General features: G+C 36.6%; 1 protein-coding gene across 29 annotated transcripts in view; it reads left to right on the top strand.

Moving 5' to 3' along the window:
* Positions 1–18,695, top strand: part of PRLR (prolactin receptor) — a 180,523-nt gene that overhangs the window by 23,914 nt on the left and 137,914 nt on the right. The window contains exon 1 of one of the 29 annotated variants that reach the window (XM_048931110.1): positions 11,811–11,923. The exons of the other annotated variants lie outside the window; for them this stretch is intronic. The gene's annotated coding sequence lies outside the window, so the exon portion shown is untranslated. Of the gene's footprint in view, positions 1–11,810; positions 11,924–18,695 lie in introns of those variants that run through there. 29 annotated transcript variants of the gene reach the window in all.

Genomic DNA, 18,695 nt, shown 5'->3' with positions numbered 1-18,695 from the left:
GCTAAGTTTTTCTTACTTCAGGCATATCTTTTGAATATTTGATACCAGGCTGGCTCACAGCATGTACAGTTCATCTGGTGTTACAATTTTTAAAGTAATATTTTGTATTTCAGAGTTTTTCTTGATGTTTTTCTTACAAGGAATAAAGCTATCAGTGAAGTTACCAGTCTGGTGCTCTCCTGTCCTGTCCCTTCTTTTGTACTATCTGTTTCATACTTTGATTCTTCCCAGAGTAGAGATTCTCCACCAGAATTTTTTTTCACTGTACAGCTCTTAGCGTGCTACTTTCACCTTTAATGCTAAATAAGTTATCATATATACCTCAAGATTATGTATTTATTTTAACCATTTACAGACTAAGTGCTGAATAAAATGTTACTATGAGTGGATTCTGTTTTTCTGTGGGTTTTTTTTGGCTATTGAGTTTCTTCAAGAATATGAGCTTTTTTCTATAGAACTTTAAAATACAGAAGTGGGTAGTATGATTATAAAGGCAAATGCATATCAGCATCCTTGAGCTTTTTTTTCTTTCAAACATTGCTGGATCACATACAAGTGTTTTTTTTCTTATATTTCAGAATAAAATTTAGTACATTCTGTTTTCATGTGTGCATGCATATACACTGGAAAGCATATATAATTTATGCTCAACCTCTTTTACAAGGGGCAGCAGGCACAAACTGGGATGCATAAAGTTCCCTTCAAAAACAAGGGAAAAAAACTTCTACTGTGAGGGTGACAGAGCACTGAACATGATGTCCATTGAGGTTGTGAAGTCTTCTCTGGAGATACTTCAAATGCATCTGGATGCTCTTCTCTGTAATGTACTGTAAGGAACCTTCATTACTAGGAGGGCTGGACTACATGATCTCCAGATGTCTCTTCTAATCCCTGCAATTCTGTAATTTTATAAAGGTTATCCCTTTGTGAATCTGTACACTACTTTGTGAGTGAATATTAATTGGCAACAGCTCACTTAGTGGCTTTTACTTAGATCATAAGAGTGAGATGCATTTAGAAAAATGAAAAAGGGATTGACATGGTGCCACTTACAGTTGCTTTTCTTGGCCCTGGAAGAAAATTTTCCTTTTATCTTTACTTTAATAATCATCATTGTCAAATGAGAATAGAGCATGAATTTTGGAGAAGGAAAATTTGTTGTGAACTTGCATAAAAGTCTGGTTGTTTATTTTTCAACTTTGTATTTTTCAACCATATTGATACTGGGAAATAAATACATCCTTCTTGTCTTTTAAGTATTTTAAGTTAATAAGCTAGTATGATGAATGATTTGGTACTTTGCAACTTGTCTATGTATGAGCAGCAGTAACGAAGTCAAATAGTTGATGTAAACTTTGTAATAATTGATGCTATCTCTTGCTTTTTTTTTTTTTTTTTTTTCCTGAAGATTTTAAAATCAAGGTAACCCTTGCTGTAGACATAGCCAAGGTAGGTATTATATAGCTGTAGGACTATTTAGATTATCCTGAAAAGCAAAATTAGTGATTTTTGCACACTAACCAAATGTGTATTTTCCACACCCCATGATCGTTCCAGTCACTGGAAGTCATATTCCCCTTTACAAAGTCATACCTTTTCCAAATGCATAGGCAAAAAATCAAATTTGTAAGTCAATGCAAATGATTTGTACTGACTCTCTTATTATATTGTATTATTTTATTTATAGATTTAGTTATATATATTATTTGTATTATCCATATAAACAAAGTAGTTAGTGATATTGATACTTCATGGTTAGGTCTAAATTGCTGTAAGGTTTTTTTGCTTATGGAGCATTTGATAGTCACAGAATCATTGAATCCTTTGAGTTGGAAGGAACCTTTAAAGGTCATATGCTCCAATTCCCCTGCAAAAAACAGGGCTTACAGCTAGATCAGGTTGCTCAGAGCCTGATCCAGCCTGATCTTTAGTGTCCAGGGACAGGACATCCTCCACCTCTCCGGACAACCTATTACAGGGCTTCATTACTCTTACTGTTAAAATCATTTTTATTATATCTGATCTAAATCTCTCCTCTTTTAGTGTGAAACCATTTCCCTTTTTCTCTATCAAAACAGACCCTGAAAAAATCTCTAATCCCTTCTTTTTTGTAGCTTCCTTTTAGATACTGAAAACACACTTTCAGGTCACTCCAGAACCTTCTCTTCTCCAGGCTGAACAGCCCCTGCTCTCTCAGCCTATCCTCATCAGGGAGCTGTTCCATCCCTTGGATCATTTTTGTGGCCCTCCTCTGGATACACTCCAACAGATCCACATCTTTCCTGTGCTGAGCATTCCACCTGTGGACGCAGTGCTCCAAGTGAGGTGTCACAGCACATAGCAGAGGGGCAGGACCCCCTCCCTCACCGTGCTGGCCACACTACTTTGGATGCAGTCAGGATACAGTTGGGTTTCTGGGCTGCAAGGACCCATTGCTGGTTCATGTCCAGCTTGCCATCCTCTGTTACACCTTCACTGAAGGCCACTATATTGGTCAGGCAAGACTTGTCTGTGATAGTCAGTGATGTGAGATTAGTTGCAAATTCTTGTCAGGATTAACACTGAATTTTCTATGACTTATACACAGAGAGCATCAATAGCCACAGCTGTCTGTGTGAATAAAGTATGAACTGGTGAATTATGAACTGGAATTTTGCTGCTATACTTTAACCTGTTTACCGTATGTGATAAGCCTGAATTTATTCCTAGAATTAGCCAAAGATCCAGTGCACTGAAGAAGATACCTTTGCATCTGAGGAGTCAAAGGCAAAATTGAAAATAAAAACACATCATAATGAAGAACTCAGTCCCAGAAGACTGAGATCTGGATTTTAAGTATTATTTTATCTGGATTTTAAAGAGTTACGTCAAAGTATGGCTAAATTTTTTCTCCAACAGCTCCCTCTGAAGACTTTCAAAGCACTGTGATGTATCATCTAAATGATGAACTGAATGTACTGCGCATCACTTTATATAAAACAAAAGCCTGAACATGTGTATGTGAAACTAACATTGATTTTGGTGTACATGATGCGTATTGTGTGTAACACATATGGTTTACATGCAAAACCATTGCTTTCTGCCTAAATTCAATTCCTTACTTTTGCTTCTATAATCTACTTTTTTTCTCTGTCTTTTTTTTTTTTTTAATTTCCTAAGTCTACTTAGAGTAATAGTAGAACCAGAAAGGGAACATGGGACAATTGTATTATTTAACTAACCTTCTCCAGCAATTTTAGTACAAATTATTGATATGCTGATCATATCAGTAGTAATCTATAGATAATGACAATTGCTCTTCAGGTATTAACTAGGCCAAGGCTTTGTACAGGCTAATGTCAGAGCTTAGCCGTATTAGTTTTAAACCCTTAATTGCATGTCATTATAGATTTGCTTATGAAACAAAAAGCTGCTCCATTAGCTATGTTAGTCTGCCATTTGAAAAGGAGGAAGCTTGATACATCTTTATGCAATGTTTTCTAATTTACCTTATCTTGCCTGTATTTTATATCTTACAGTGCACCTGGCCTGAGTTTACTAGAGCTCATTGTTCATCTGAAGAAGCTTTTCATCTAATCACATTAATAGTATTATATTTTTGATTACTTTTTTCAGCAATCCACTTAGCTTTCCTATCTGAGCTCAAGATAGTGCACATTAATTACATTATCTAAATCGAAATATCATGTATACTCTGCAAGCAGCATTCCTAAAAATGTTGCAACAGATTAGTTAAATGAATTTGAGTGCACTTGAAAGTTCTCAAACCAGTTACTGGTAGATGCAATCTGGGAAGCATTTTGAAAAAATATTTATTGAGAATACTTAACAATAGGTATTGAGAATTTATGAAATTGACTGTAAGCATGGCCCTAGTATGGAGAGCTAAAAAGGAAGCTTGCACGAGACAAGTTTTTCATAGAAGTTTATATTTTCCTCTCTTTTTGTGGAGAAGGAGAACAGAGTTGCAGGGCAGGAGAGTTGTTTAACCATTCATTGTTTTTCAGCTGTGAAAATAAAAATGATTTCTTTGTATACCATATCACTGGACAGAGTTGTTAGGAAGCTGTATGGAAAGCACAATTACTATGAAGTATGGTTGAATTAATAATCTACAAATCCCTGCATTTTTTTCCTCAGAGAAGTGATGATATTGTTGACTAAAAGTTTTTCACATGTAATCACAGAAGTTTCAGTTAGCCCTTGACCATGAATTCTGAGGTGTGTAAGCTTGTACTGTCTTTGAAACCGAAGTGAAAGAAACTGTGTGTCTTTCTGCTTGGAGATGGAACAATTGCATTCATATTTAGGTCACAAATTATAAACCAAATAATGCCAGCTTGTGGGTGAAGAACTCAAGTGATCATTACAAGTGCAAGACTGGGACAGAAATTTGTCTGATATTGATCAGAATGGCATTGCTTAACAAAGAAGATCAACCTTCACGCAGAATGGCTGAGTCACAATTTTCTTTCCCAGGATAATAGATGGGCTAGGATGTGTTCTGGCAAGTCTTCAATTGACTGGACAAATTAGGCACTCATTGCAGCAATGAAGAACAGCAAATATGGTATTTTGTACGCTTAACAAAAAAGTGATCTGGAGAACAGCTTACTCCTTTTCTCCTTCTTTGGGATTTTTATTACAAAATCACAGAATTCTTTGAGCTTGAAGGGACTTTTAAAGGTCAACCAATCTAGCTACGCTGCAATGAACAGGGTCATCTACAGCTAGATCAGGTTTCTCAGAGCTGCTCCTATCTGACTTTGAATATCTCCAAGGACAGGGCATCCACCACATCTCTGGATAACATGTTCCAGTGCTTCACCACCCCAGTCATAAAAAATAGTTTTCTTATATCTGACCTACATCTCCCCTTTTTTAGCCTGAAACAGTTTCTCCTTGTCTGATCACAGCAGGCCCTGATAAAGAACCTGTCTTCATCTTTCTTACAGCTTTGTTGTTATGTTAGATTTTTCTCTTAGAGGTGGTGAGGCTCTGGAACAGGTTGCTCAGAGAAGCTGTGAATGCCTCATCCCTTGAGGTGCTCAAGACCAGGGCCCTGGGCAGCCTGAGCTATTATCCAATCTAGTGCCTCACTTAATGGTTGGCAACCCTGCCTACAGGAGGTGGTTGAAAGAGGATGGACTTTAAGGTCTCTTTGAACCTAAGCTGTTCTTTGATTCCATGATTCTGTTATCATCAACTCCAACCATACAATTAACTAGTAAGTTCACCACTAAACCATGTTGCTAAGCACCACACCGATATGTTTCTTATGTACCTCCAGGAATGGTGACTCCTTCATTTCTTTGGGCAGCCTGTTCATAGAATCATAGACTGGTTTGGGGGTTGGAAGGCACCTTAAAATCATCTAGTTCCAAGACTCTGCCATGAGCAGCATTGTCAACCACTAGATGAAGTTACTCAGGACACCAACTGACCTAGACTGCTTCCTGGAGCATCGTGCAGGCAAAGCAGAAGCAGACAGTCACCTCCATCACCTTTCTTTAGATGCAGCCAAGATTCTGTTGTCCTGGGCTGCACAGTGCTGGCTCAATATCAAATTTTTCATCCACCTGACCTCCAAAGTCCTTTTAAGCAAGGCTGCTCTCAATTTAACCTGGGAGAAAAGGTTTTCTTTTTCTTTTCTTTTCTTTTCTTTTCTTTTCTTTTCTTTTCTTTTCTTTTCTTTTCTTTTCTTTTCTTTTCTTTTCTTTTCTTTTCTTTTCTTTTCTTTTCTTTTCTTTTCTTTTCTTTTCTTTTCTTTTCTTTTCTTTTCTTTTCTTTTCTTTTCTTTTCTTTTCTTTGTTGTTGTTGTTGTGATTTTGTTATTTTGTTGTTGTTTTCTGTTTGGTTTCTCTTTCTTTTTTGGATTGGTTGGTTAGTTGGTAGTTGGTTGGGTTTTTTGGGGTTTGTTCTGTTTGTTTGTTTGTTTTCCAATTAGAAGCAATGATAATGTTTTGAGGATAATTTTTCTGGAATATAATTTCATAGTCTCAGTGATCAATTCTGAAAAATAAATGTATATAACAAGAAATTTGATACCATAGAAACTTCCCATTTCTTAATAGGAAATTTAAATAGACTTAATAATTTTAATTACTGTGTTCTATTAGTGATGTTTTCTAAATTGATTGAATTCTATCAAAACCAGTAATTTGTCACACTTTAAAGACTACACATGAGATTTCATGTAGACTTTATTCATATGTTTGCATCCATAGAGATGTTGAAATTTTACAAATTTAAAAGATCATAATCCTCCACTGAATGCTGAAAATATTTGAGACCACTAGCATTGTTTTTGGAAGATTTATTTTACTGAGAGAAAGGTAACATCAAAAGATATCACTAGATATCTGTGTTTCCGTGTAAAATGTGCTGGCCACATCTTAAACCTTTGCTATTTTAATGGAAAGAGATCAATGATGTAACATCTCTGTAATGCACAATCAGACCAAAAAAAAAAAAAAAAAAAGTCAAATGTGAAAATTTTAAGCAAGCCAGTTAGAGACTAACAGATAGTCAAACATAAATTACTACAGTACGACAATTAAGGTTAGTGGAAATTACTTTCATGTTTCAATATTGTTATTGTAGTAAAGGATAATTGTGATACAGCAATTGAAATTGGAGTTGCACTGATTGAATACTTGTATGGCAGATACTTGAAGATGCTGGCAGTTTGAGTTCTTTAATTTTGCCCTTGGACTTCTGGTAATTGCCTTAACACACACGGCAAGGTGGCATCAAGTGCAATAATAAGCAAAACCTATCACTACCACTTAAAAAAATACATTGTGTAATGCTGAAACCTACATCCTTTTTTAGGAAATAGAAAATGTTCTTTCTGATTTTACTACCTACATTACGGATCACTTTTTAGACTGGGCTTAGCTCTCTTATCAGATACTGCGGGCTAGAGGAATCCACAGTCTTTAAACAAGCATGAATTCCTGCTCCTGCACAAGCTGCTGACTATTGAAATTAGAAAATTTTTCATTGTTAATAATTTTGCACAGGCAATACGCCATCCAAATTGTTTTCACGAGCTTAAATCAGTAACATTTTATAACTTGTGAAACATTAGGAGACAAAAGCATAAGCAGCTTTCAGCAAATGCTGTCAAGTAGCTGCAGTTATTCTACAAAGTCTATTATTAGTTCTTTATTATTTCTCCATCAAGAAAAGACAAAAAACCCTCAACGTTGTTTAAAATTTCTTATCCTTTGTTCTTGAAGGTCACTGTCATGGGAGGTTGTCTTCGTAGCTGTGGATCTTTTCTGTCATGTAAGCTTGCGCACTTGAGATATTTGAAAGGAACATTTGAAAAACATAGCTGTATTCAATTAGAATACCTGCGTTGCTAAGAAACAAACTACTTACTATGTTCTCAACTGATTAAGTCTTTCTGTTTTAAGTGTTTTTTATCAAAGGCACATTGCAGTGCCTTATTCAGGCTTGGATATTTCAAATCCATTAACTATGAGGTCAGGCAATTATCTCTTTCTGTACTTACTGAAGTCTTTCTCCATTTGTACTAAAATGACTTAGACAACTCTCGATGAATATCTAGTATGTAGTTCAAATTCAACAGAGGACAAAACAAAACTCTTTTTTCTCCGGACCTATATCCCTATCCTGTTTCTTATCTTGATACTGCTAGAGAACTTTGCCAATTGCATCTGTCACACACAACTGTAGCCTGGATATCATCTTCAGTCCATTTTTGATCCAATCATTTGTACGGAATTTGCCAGAGCAGGGTAGGTTACGGCATTCTGTAAACATCTTTAAACTAGTTCTGAAACTTCTCACTTCAAGCATTCCAACTTCTCTATTTCTGCCTCCTTTCCACTTCTTTCTATCATGGAATCACAGAATGGTGTGGGTTAGAAAGGACATCAAAGATCATACAGTTCCAATGCCCTTGCTGTGAGCAAGGTTGCTTCCCACCAGCTGAGGCTGCCCAGGGACCCATCCAACTCAACCCAGATCACCTCTAGGGATGGGGCTTCCATAGCTTCTATGGGCAGCTCTGCCAAAGCCTCAACACCCTGTGAGTAAAGAATTTCTTCCTAACATCTCATGTAAATCACCTTTCTTTAAGCTTAAAGGATTCCTCCTTGCCCTATCACTATCAGACCATATCAAGTCTTTCTTCCTCCTGCTTGTAAGCTCCCTTTAAGTACAGAAAGGCCACAATGAGATTTCCCTAGAGCTTTCTCCAAGCTAAACAAGCTCAGATCTGTCAGCCTTTCCCCAGTGTTTTCATCATCCTCATGGCTCTTTCCTGGACCCACTCCAACAGTTCCATGTCCTTTTTGTGCTGAGTGCCCCAGATCTGGACACAATACTCCAGATCAGGCCTCAGGAAGACAGGGCAGAGGGGGAGAATCCTCTCCGTGTCCCTTCTGCCACTCCTCTGTTCATGCAGCCCAGGGTGCTGTTGGTCTCCTGGTTTGCAAGCACACACTGCTGGCTCATGTCCAGCTTTTCATCCACCAGAAAGGCAACTGAATGGCTAACTCCTGCCTGTTTACCCAGTGCACCAGTAATTATTGCCCACTTGTTAAATTTTCAAATCTACTTTTTTTTCTTTTCCTCTTGATGGAAATTTACGTAAAGATTCAGTAATCGCTTATATCCTATCACTTTGTATGCTATTTTGCTATTCTAACTACAAAGAAATCATTTTGGTTAGAACGAGGTTTTTCTGAGATCACTGCCTGTAATCCTGAACACCAGCATTTATTTCCCAATTCCCTGCCTGTCTTTATCCATTTCTGGTCTTTTACCACAGATTTTCACTTAATATGCATAAAACTAGAATTTTATTCCCAATTTCTACATCCAATCATTCAGAATAAATAACACATGTAGAGAAGATCCGAAATTTTAGTCAGCGAAAACTGGTAGAGGATTACAAATTACAGCCTGCAACATCTTGAATTTATGAATTATTGGTATAGGTATACTCATCACATGTTGACCGTACAGTTCCATGCTTTTCTTAAATTTTATGTATATTGTTTACAATTCCCAGCCATATATTTTCAAGCAGTACAAATGGCTTCATAGATCAGCTGTCATACAGTCTCATCTACCTTCTGGAATATTTTTAGGATAAATATCATAGACTGAGTCTATGGATCCAAGTTGAAGGAGGGAAGATTTAGGTTGGATGTTAGGGGGAAGTTCTTTACAAGGAGAGTGGTTAGGCCCTGGAACGGGCTGCCCAGGGAGGTTGTGGATGCCCCGTCCTTGGACGTGTTTAAGGCCAGGTTGGACGGGGTCCTGGGCAACCTGATCTGAATGTGTATGTTTGGTGGCCCTGCCAGGCAGGGGGGTTGGAACTACATGATCCTTGGGGTCCCTTCCAACCCGGGTGATTCTGTGATTCTGTGATTCTGTGACTTTAATAAATAGAACTTGTTCTGCCCTATGGCAGTTAGTCTGAGTGCCAGAGAATTGTATTGCCCACAGTTAATTTATGCCATCAGCTGTAATCTCTAAACAGCAAGCTTGTGTGCCTTGCTAAGCTCAGAACTCAGTAGAAGACAGTTTTTAGGTGTTCTTGCATTTGACTGAAACAAAGTATGGCGCTGTAGAATTTTCATGCACTTATTGTTCTTTAAAGTGGAATATATCATCTAAAAAATCATCCAAAAGTCTTGCAGCCCTGGAACGGTTAGTTCAATGCCTATTTTTCAGTAATGCTGAATTTCTGTGCGTTATTTCTGTGCTGAATTTGTTTATCTTCAACCTCTAATCAGAAGACCTAGTCAGACTTCTGCCTTGATAACCTACTGCCCCGCTTCCCATAAAACTGGCAAGATTGTTTCCAGCAGCCACATGCATTTACACCTAGAAGTTTCAGCTCAACCATGTGAGTTCCCAGAAAATTTAATCTGGAAGAATTTGTAGTCGTGGGTAAGAGCTGCAGGAAAATTTGGAATTTTTAGCCAAAACCACAAGTTAAGAGGGCTACTGTATCATGTAACCAATAAACACACTGTGAGCATTTGTGAATCAGATAGCCTCTCTCTAATTTGATGATAATAAAACAGAAAGGAAATCCACCAGGTCACTTTTCCTAATGCATCAGCCATTTCAGCAGAGAGAGCAGATCAGTGATTTTAATACCGAGTCATTATACTGATACTGTTGGATGACAGATATCCTAATTGCAGTTGGAAGGATAGTTGACTGTTTCAGTAAAATGTGAGGGGAGGCTTATAAATGCAATACGCTTTGTATGACCTTGCATGGTCTTGCATGATCCTGTATATGTGTAAAAACTGTGAGCAGCTGTGTAGAGAAGGACTTGGGTATTCTGGTGGATAAAAAGCTTGATGCAAGCCAACAGTGTATGCTTGCAGCTCAGAAGGCTGGCTGTATCCTGAGTTACATCAAAAGAGGGGATCATTCAGTGGATAAAGAATTGGTTGGATGGTTACAGCCAGGGGGTTGTGATCAATGTGACTCCATGTGCAGGTGGAGGCTGGTGACAAGCAGCGTGCTCCAGGAATCAGTCTTGGGAGAGGTGCTCTGCAGCCTAGACAGTGGGCTGAGTGTGTACCCTCAGCATAACAGCACAGCAGCTTGCTGATAACACCAAGCTGAGTGATGCAGTTGACAAAACAGAAGGAAGGAATGCAATCCAGAGGGATGTGGACTGTCTTGAAAAGTGAGGCCCCAGAACAAGAAAGATGTGGAGCTGTTGGTGCAGAGGAGACCACAAAGGTATTCAGAGGGCTGGAACACCTCTCCTACAAAGAAAAGTTGTGGCAGCTCAGCTTTTTTAGGTTAGAGAAGAGAAGGCTCCAAGGAAATCTTGTAGCAGAGTTGCAGACTTCCTGACCTCAACAGGAACTTATGAACAGACGGGGGACCATCTTTTTACACAGGCTGATAGTAACAGAACAAGACTTTAAACTAAAAAGAGGAGGTATATGTTAGGTTTACTCAGAGCGCGGTAAGGTCTTGGCACAGGCTTATCAAATAGCTGTGGATGCCCCATCACTGGAGATACTCAGTGCCAGGTTGGATGGGGCCCTGGGCAGCCTGAGCTGGTGAGAGGCAACCAGCCTATGGCAAGAGTTTAGAACTAGACAATCCCTCATCCCTTCCACTCCAAGTCATTCTATTATTCAGTCATTCTTAGCTTCAAAATTACTTAATTGGGTATAACAAATGTCAGTCATTTTTTGAAGAAATATTTCATATTCTGTGGGACTACTTCGTTTCAGTGAAGAATATTTCATATTCTTCCTTTTTGCAGTGTTGTTTGTTACATATCCATTTTTCACACTATTACTGCATTTTTGCATATACATTTCCAAATTCGATCTGCACTATTACATTTCAAGTTGATGATTAATTCTTACTTCTATGTAGCATGCAAACGACGTGCCTTGAGTAAAAAATGCCCTTAAACGGTGAGCTTGCCAAAACAAGAATAGTTATGGCTCCAGAGTTTCAGAAGTGTTCGTCCCGTATGGGGAATGAGTTTGTAGGCAAGTGGTAGCAAATGGTGTAATATGAACAGAACAGATATAACGTGAGGAAGGTTTTCACTGATTGTATTTGTAGTCTATAATGTCCTGTAAAAAATAGCATTGACTAATGGATTTTCATCTGGGCCATACCCTAAACCTGGACATTACATGTGGCTGCGGATGCTGTGGCAACTGCAGCTGTGTTGTCAAGGAAACAGTCTTGTGCTCAGTAGGCAAAACCAATGAGGATTAAGCTAGGGCTATATTATAGCTAAGCCTCTGTGACCTTATCAGGGAGCAGCAAGATCTGTCTGCTCTTCACTGTGCAGGTGTCCCTCAGGAGCACGGAAGATATGCACAGGCAAAAACATACTTGCAGTGAATCTGACTTAAATGTCAGACTGGGATCATTCAAACAAGTGAGTGTATTTCTCAGTTAGATGGATTAAAAGACTCTACTTGTGTAAGTAAAATGTTGATATAAAATAAAACTAGATATTATTATGCAAAGTAATGTAACATGTTTTTTCTGTTAGCTACAAAATAAGGAAGAATTTAATTAAAGTATGATTAACTTTAGAAATGTTTTCAGTCTTTGTTGTAGCTTCGTAATCAGGCAAAATTACACAGAAGTGCACCGTTATTAAAAATATTAATTTCCTATTGTTAAGAAACGTTGCAGATGGAATGCTGAGATGTAGAATAGTTTTCAGCAGTTTTCAGCACAGTACTTCTTCAGTACTAAGAATTATTTGATGTATGTGTCACTGAAGTAAACTCACGCTCCAGCATACATCTAATGTTTTGTATCTAAATGAATCAAAGTTCAAATGGAACTAAGATAAAAAAATGCAAGGCAAAACTACTTAGTTACTTTCTTCTGGATTGGGAGGGAAGTTTAGAGAGAAAAAGTTTATTAAATTGCTCTCATAAGTTAATTAGTGTTTGCTTATACTTTAAAATATTCTTCTATCTTTTTATTTATTTACTTAGGAAGGAAAATAGTTTTCTTCTTTCAGTGAGGTTTTATAATGAGAACGAATAGACAAGAAACTGCATTTTTCGTAATTTGGCAGAATCTCCGGAGTTTATCGTGCTTAACTATTTTACATTGTCACATAGCATCAAAGGTGATTAAATGCCTTTTTTAGTTAGCGCTATGTTTTAATTGTTAAACTGGATTTATTAATCATCGTATTTTTCTTCCTTTGGCGTATCTTTTGGTGTTTCGTGCCTGTCTTTAAAAAAAAAAAGGTAATGTCCATCTGTCTGTAGACAATATGAGCTGAACCTTTTTCAGCAGTGATACCGTACAGTATTTTGTACAGAACAGAGAGGGGCTGAAGCAAACTGTCATGAGGCATATCTGATTATCATAGAGATTTTACTTCTAACATCTAATGATTTGTTTTCTTTCTTGATCTTTCTTTTCTCCTACGAGTTTAACCTAAGCTGACCCAAGCCAGTACATTTTGTCAGGTTTTGAAACTTCTTTTCATGTTTTCCTCTCCTTTATTTTCAGTGCTTCTACGTTTCTTTCTCTTGTTAATAAATATGTTTGTTTTTTCCTCACAGAATTGCTGGTTCTCCCATTTCATTTGTGTTACTGAAAAATCCTGTGCGTAGGATATTTCATGTTAGATAAAGTAGTTCAAACATTTTGCAGCATGTTTAAGGATGTTGAAAATGACTCTACAGCTTCATTTCCAAGATAGTTGCTAATGACTTATTAAGATTTTATAGCAAAACATTAGAGAAAGAAGTAAATAAATAAGGAAGTGAAGATTTGACTATTTCTGTGAGCTGAATGCGTTGTAAGTCTTGTTAAAAATGTGCAATAGGAAAGTAAGAAATGAGAGCGTACTTGATTCTAAACCATTGTGAAATCAGAAATGCGTGCAACAGTTAGCTTTTGAAATTGTGAATTAAGTCTTTGGGGAAAATCCACTTTGACAAAAAATGTTCAGAGAAACATATACTTTAACGTTGAAAATGGAAGGATTAGAAGATGTACTGTGCCTCCCAAAAAGTTTGACATCTCTATTCTTTCTTTATTCATTTTTTATTTTCAATTTTCAAGTAGTTTTCTATCATACTGTTTCATCTTCTGATCTTTCTCGTTTTTGTTATTCTGAAGGTTAGACAGCTGGATTCTTTTCCTATTTAACTGTCTTCTAGACTTTTTTCCATTCCCTGCATTTTTCCTAATTTTACACAAATACTTCTATCTGTATTCTCCCTTGGTAATATTCCTTTGCTTTTCAATCACTTAAAATGTGCTTTATTAATTAGCCTGGCTTCTATGAGGAGGTTGATGCGAATCAAATTGATTTTCTAGTCTAGAGCTAACTAGTGTAGGTGATCTTTTACTAATAGCAACAAATCGAAGCTGCTTCTTTAAACAAAGTGCTCTAGCAGTGTGTTAGTAATCTACCACAACATAATCTACTATCCTGCTACTTGATGAGACCATATTCCATCCTTAACAATAGGTAGATCCACAGCAGCCTCTCCATATGGGGTATTTGTGGACATGCAGGCACAGGAGGCTTTTCCTGCTTATGGAGCAAGTTGGACTCATCCAGGACATGTTGTCTGTCTCGTACAAGTGCTGTGCAACCAATCTGTTTGTGAACAGCAAAGTTACTTCTGTAGATTTACGGGGGCTAGTGGATTCTGTAGATTGGCAGGCTGCCCGCGCACCTCGAATCAGCGTCCAGGTGTTCCAACGTGCACAGTATTTTCTTCCAGTGCGAAATGCTGAAAAACACAATTCTCACATTCCATTTTTAATTACTTCTGTAACTTCAGTCCATTTATTCTAAATACCTTCTACCAGGGAGGTGTAATCTATGTGATCGAATTCAGAAATGAATTGAGGAGTATTCACTGGAAACTTGTTAATGTGAAATCATATTAATTATGCTTTATCAGTGAGGAGGAAATCAGCACTAGACCTAGAGCAGTGTACTTAAGCCTAATTTTTCTTCATCTGTTATCTTACATAGTTGTTTACAGTACTGAATAATTGAAGAATAGTTTCACTAAATTATACTGCTCACATTTGACAAGCACTGTCCATCAACATAAACACTCCATTAAAAATGGAAGACCTCAAGTGTTGCAGCTGCTATTGCCAAAGAGTTAAGCAGAGAAGTGCAGTTTTAATAGTAATGAATAAAAGAGTATAATATGTGCAAGTGAAATGAATTTCTACTAGTATTCTTCTCTGACTCTTTTGAATGCAAATCGTACTAATCCCCTTAGGTTATGGTGAATTAATTCCATTTGTATGAGTTCCTGTGTTTATAGGAATAAACTGTGTATTGTATTATTTCTGTACTATATTGCAATATTTTGAAGTTGGTGCACTGTTGATAAAATATATATTACGAAACTGCACTTCAGATGTTTGGTTGGGTGGGTTTTTTTGGTTGTTTTTCTGTATTTTTTTTCTCCATACTTTCTGACCTGACTTACACATTTAAATGTAAATTTTCCAGGCAGGTAGCTTAGTAGCCATAAATCACTTTTTGAACAGGTTTTGATGAATGAAACATTCAAACTCAAACACGCTTTCAGGTGTTTAGGCTGTTGGTTCTTTTGTTTTTGTGTCTTGTGATGAATGTTGTATAATTTTCCAGATTATTAATTGAAGCAAATGCTAAAGATGCACGGTTTTCATTCCTACTTTTATTTAAAACATCCAATTTTCAGATTAATGTTGCAGAAGTGGTAGAAGTCCAGCAGATTATTAATAAAAAAATTAAGGAATTTGGTTCAGCTGATTTGCTGATGTTCTTTAATGTCTGGATTTCAAGTCTACAGCCTAGACAAAACCTACGTACACTGAGGGATGCAACAGCAGTAATGTTCATCTTGTTAAGAGGCCTTCAGTTTTGCTGGGCAGAACACAGAGCATCTTTTTTTTTTTTTTACTAGCTCTGTTTTTTTAAGGGTATTAATGGCCTGCATCCAAGAAGGTGATTACTTCAGTGCTTGTTGCTTAGGACTTATAGTCAAAAACATGGTTGCTAACACAAAACTGTGTAGCTTCCCTAGGAGGTGTTATAGTCTTTTCAGACAAGAGAACATAGAAATTGCTGCACCACATCAAAGCTGAGGTTCAATTTATTCAGCCTAAGATCAGAGTTGATAACATGTTCTTCATAGAAAAGGCAATAATCTGTTGCATTTACAGATCACTCCGTTTAACAAAGAAAGCTTCATGCTAGCTTCTCCCAGTCATTCTTTGTGAGGCTTGATTTGAATGCAGAGACTATTGATTTGGATGAAGAAAATAAAGGAAAGGTAAAGGTTACTTTGCAATGTTACTGGATAAAGGAGAACAGTAAGTAAGACAAGCAGAAGGAAGAGAAAAGACAAGGACGACCAAGAGAATGCTAATGTCACAAACAACTGAATAGTCAGTATTAGACAGATACTGCCTAAATGGTAAAAGTTGATAAAATTCAGGATGTAGTTTTAGAACTGCATCAGACCCTGTTAATAAACAAGACCATAAGACTGGGATAAAAGTTTTTATTAAGTATTTGTTTTCACCAATTATAAATTTTCAGTTTTTCAGTTTCTGAGTAATAATAGACCAGTTTATTTTAATTGCTTTTTGTTTGTTTGTTTGTTGTTGTTTATATGCCCTCATAATTATCCATTTTCTACATCAGATTCCAGCGATTTTTTTTCCATTTTGTATCATAGCTTTTTTCTCTATCTTTCTTCACGCTTTCAGCATTGTATTTGAAATTCCTATCTGAACTTCCTTCTTTTTGTATTCTTGCTTTTTTTTTTTTTGTCTGTGTGTGATACTTAGAACTGAAATCAGTGTTGATAGTGTAGCTGCGCATTTGACTTCTGTAGTCCATCAGAACACTGATAATATTCTCTTCCATTCTAATTCTTATGCACTGCTTCTGGTTAAACATTTGAGCAACTTTGGATATCGAGAGAAAAGTCTGCTTTCTTAGTAGGTGGATTTGACTGTATGTCCAGGTTGATTTGACCATATCTCCACAGGTAATTTATTTCTTTTCATCATCTGAGCTTGCCAATTATCAGTAAAATTGTACTTGCTGATGTGATTTGTCAGATGGACAGTGTGTCCATGTTCTTGAATGTAGAGCAGAGCTCAAGGACAACTTGCGTATCTCCTGTGCTGGAGCTTGTGGAGGTAGCAATAAAGGTCTTTGCTGTTTGCTCTATTGGTCATTTGTTGCTCCCAATATATTCCTTTTTTGCTTGAGATAATAAGATAGAAGGTTATATTTACTTTCAATTGCAAGTGAAATACTTACCATTTTTTTCAGATTCTCTCTTTCAGCTTTTAATTAAACGACAAAGTTACAAGCTCCCTCTCTCTCAAGGTAGTGTATTTAATGGAAGAATATGTCACAATTAGGCAGTTATTCTTTCATCCAGAGGTCCATACAGTGAGATGGCTGACCTATTCTTGATTTCTTTATGATTGTAGAGTTGCAGTCTCCTTCTTACTCAAGCAAAGTTAAATTTCTTACCTTGTGATATTTGGTGTTTTATTGATAGACAGTGCACTGTTTAATGGGGCACATTCGTTAACTGCAAATTAAATATTTCCCTCAAACTCCTTCCAGTAGTTTTCAATGTAATTATCTTCTAAGTATTCTAAAATTCTGGTCATATCCAAGTTTCAGCAGGAAACTGGAAAAAAATATTTATTTGTTTTTGCTTGTACTAGATGCAAGCAATCTTAGTTCTGCAATTTTAACATACGATTTTCCTAAAAATCCTCTTATATAACATATATTCATGTTTTGGCTGCAACAATAATCCTTCACTGGTGAGGACAGTTATTAAGTCATAACAAATAATCACAAGGTTATTACATTATAACAAGAAATAACAGATATGCTGTTCCTGTTTTGCTGACAAAGTGAGCTCAGTCTAAGCTTATAGTATAATTTGGCATACGTATAGGATTTTGCTTCTTTACATTTTCTAAACAAGGTTCCTTTTAAATAGTCCATCCTTCCACTGGCATTTTGGCACTGATTTTGCTCACAGAAGTAGGTTATTTGAGGCTTCGTAGCTTCCTACTCATTTCAACGACAAAAGTGGTACTTCAGCCCTAACATGCTAGAATTAGGAATCAGCTTTGTAGTCTTTAGGAAAGATCCATTTTTAGAAAACTGATCAGGTGCAGGATTTTCTCAAGTACCGTCTGGGATTTTGCCTCCTTTTTACCTAAGTGCCAAAAAGAATGTACTATTTACATCCAATTAAACGTCATATTGTTATGCAACTTCAAGTATTAGCTGCCCTACTGGATATTGAAAAGAAGCATTAAATGTCTTGCTTTGGATTTTCAACGATTTTGAGTCAGCATGAATTGCTTCTAGTAACTGCTGCTAACCTCTTCTTGGGCTTAAAAATAGGCTTACGAAAAAGCATGCCTATTTGTGGAAGATATTTAAATGATTTAAATGTTATGCTTTCTCAGACCTGAAAAGGGATATTTAATAAAATCATCTTTTGTTACAAATTTACTGTTTATTATTCTGTCTTTGTATTGGCTTCTTTAAAGAATGATTCTGTATTTTTTGTCCAAATGCACATGTGTTTATATACTTAGCATATTTATCCCATTCGTTTACTCAACTACAAAATATTTCTACTTTCTAACTTTTCTATTTTTGTCACGTGGAATAGTTATGGTGTTGGTAAGCAAAGGTAGCAATCCATTTTGTGATCTTTACCCAAGCATCCAGCAGTCATACACATAACTTTCTTTGTGACAGTTAATTTTGTTTTCTACTTACATCTCTTAATTCTTCTTTCTTGCATACTTGTTTGTCGTTATCTCTCTTTAGTTCCTTGTGCTCTATTTTATGGATTACCTGTAAATTATTTATGTGAACTCCCTTCTGGCAATACAGTGACAGTTGTTACAATTTGAGTCTTGATGAGGATGCAGAAAGGATATGTAACACTATTAAACTGATTGTAATGTACACACAATATTTAGACATAGTATACATACACTGTGAAGCAGTGGCAAAAGCAGTAGCTATGGCAGTGTATAACTAAATTCAGGATGCCTGTGTATCTTTTGCTTTATGATTTGTTATTTTTCTAAGATGCTGCCAGAATCATTATTTTCATAAAATTGTCTGTTTTATTGGTATTGATGTACACTTT

The sequence above is a fragment of the Lagopus muta genome, chromosome Z, assembly GCF_023343835.1.
Source record: "Lagopus muta isolate bLagMut1 chromosome Z, bLagMut1 primary, whole genome shotgun sequence".
NCBI lineage: Eukaryota > Metazoa > Chordata > Aves > Galliformes > Phasianidae > Lagopus > Lagopus muta.
The sequence above is the reverse complement of the archived record's forward strand: the minus strand, read 5'-3'. Positions and strand labels throughout refer to the sequence as shown.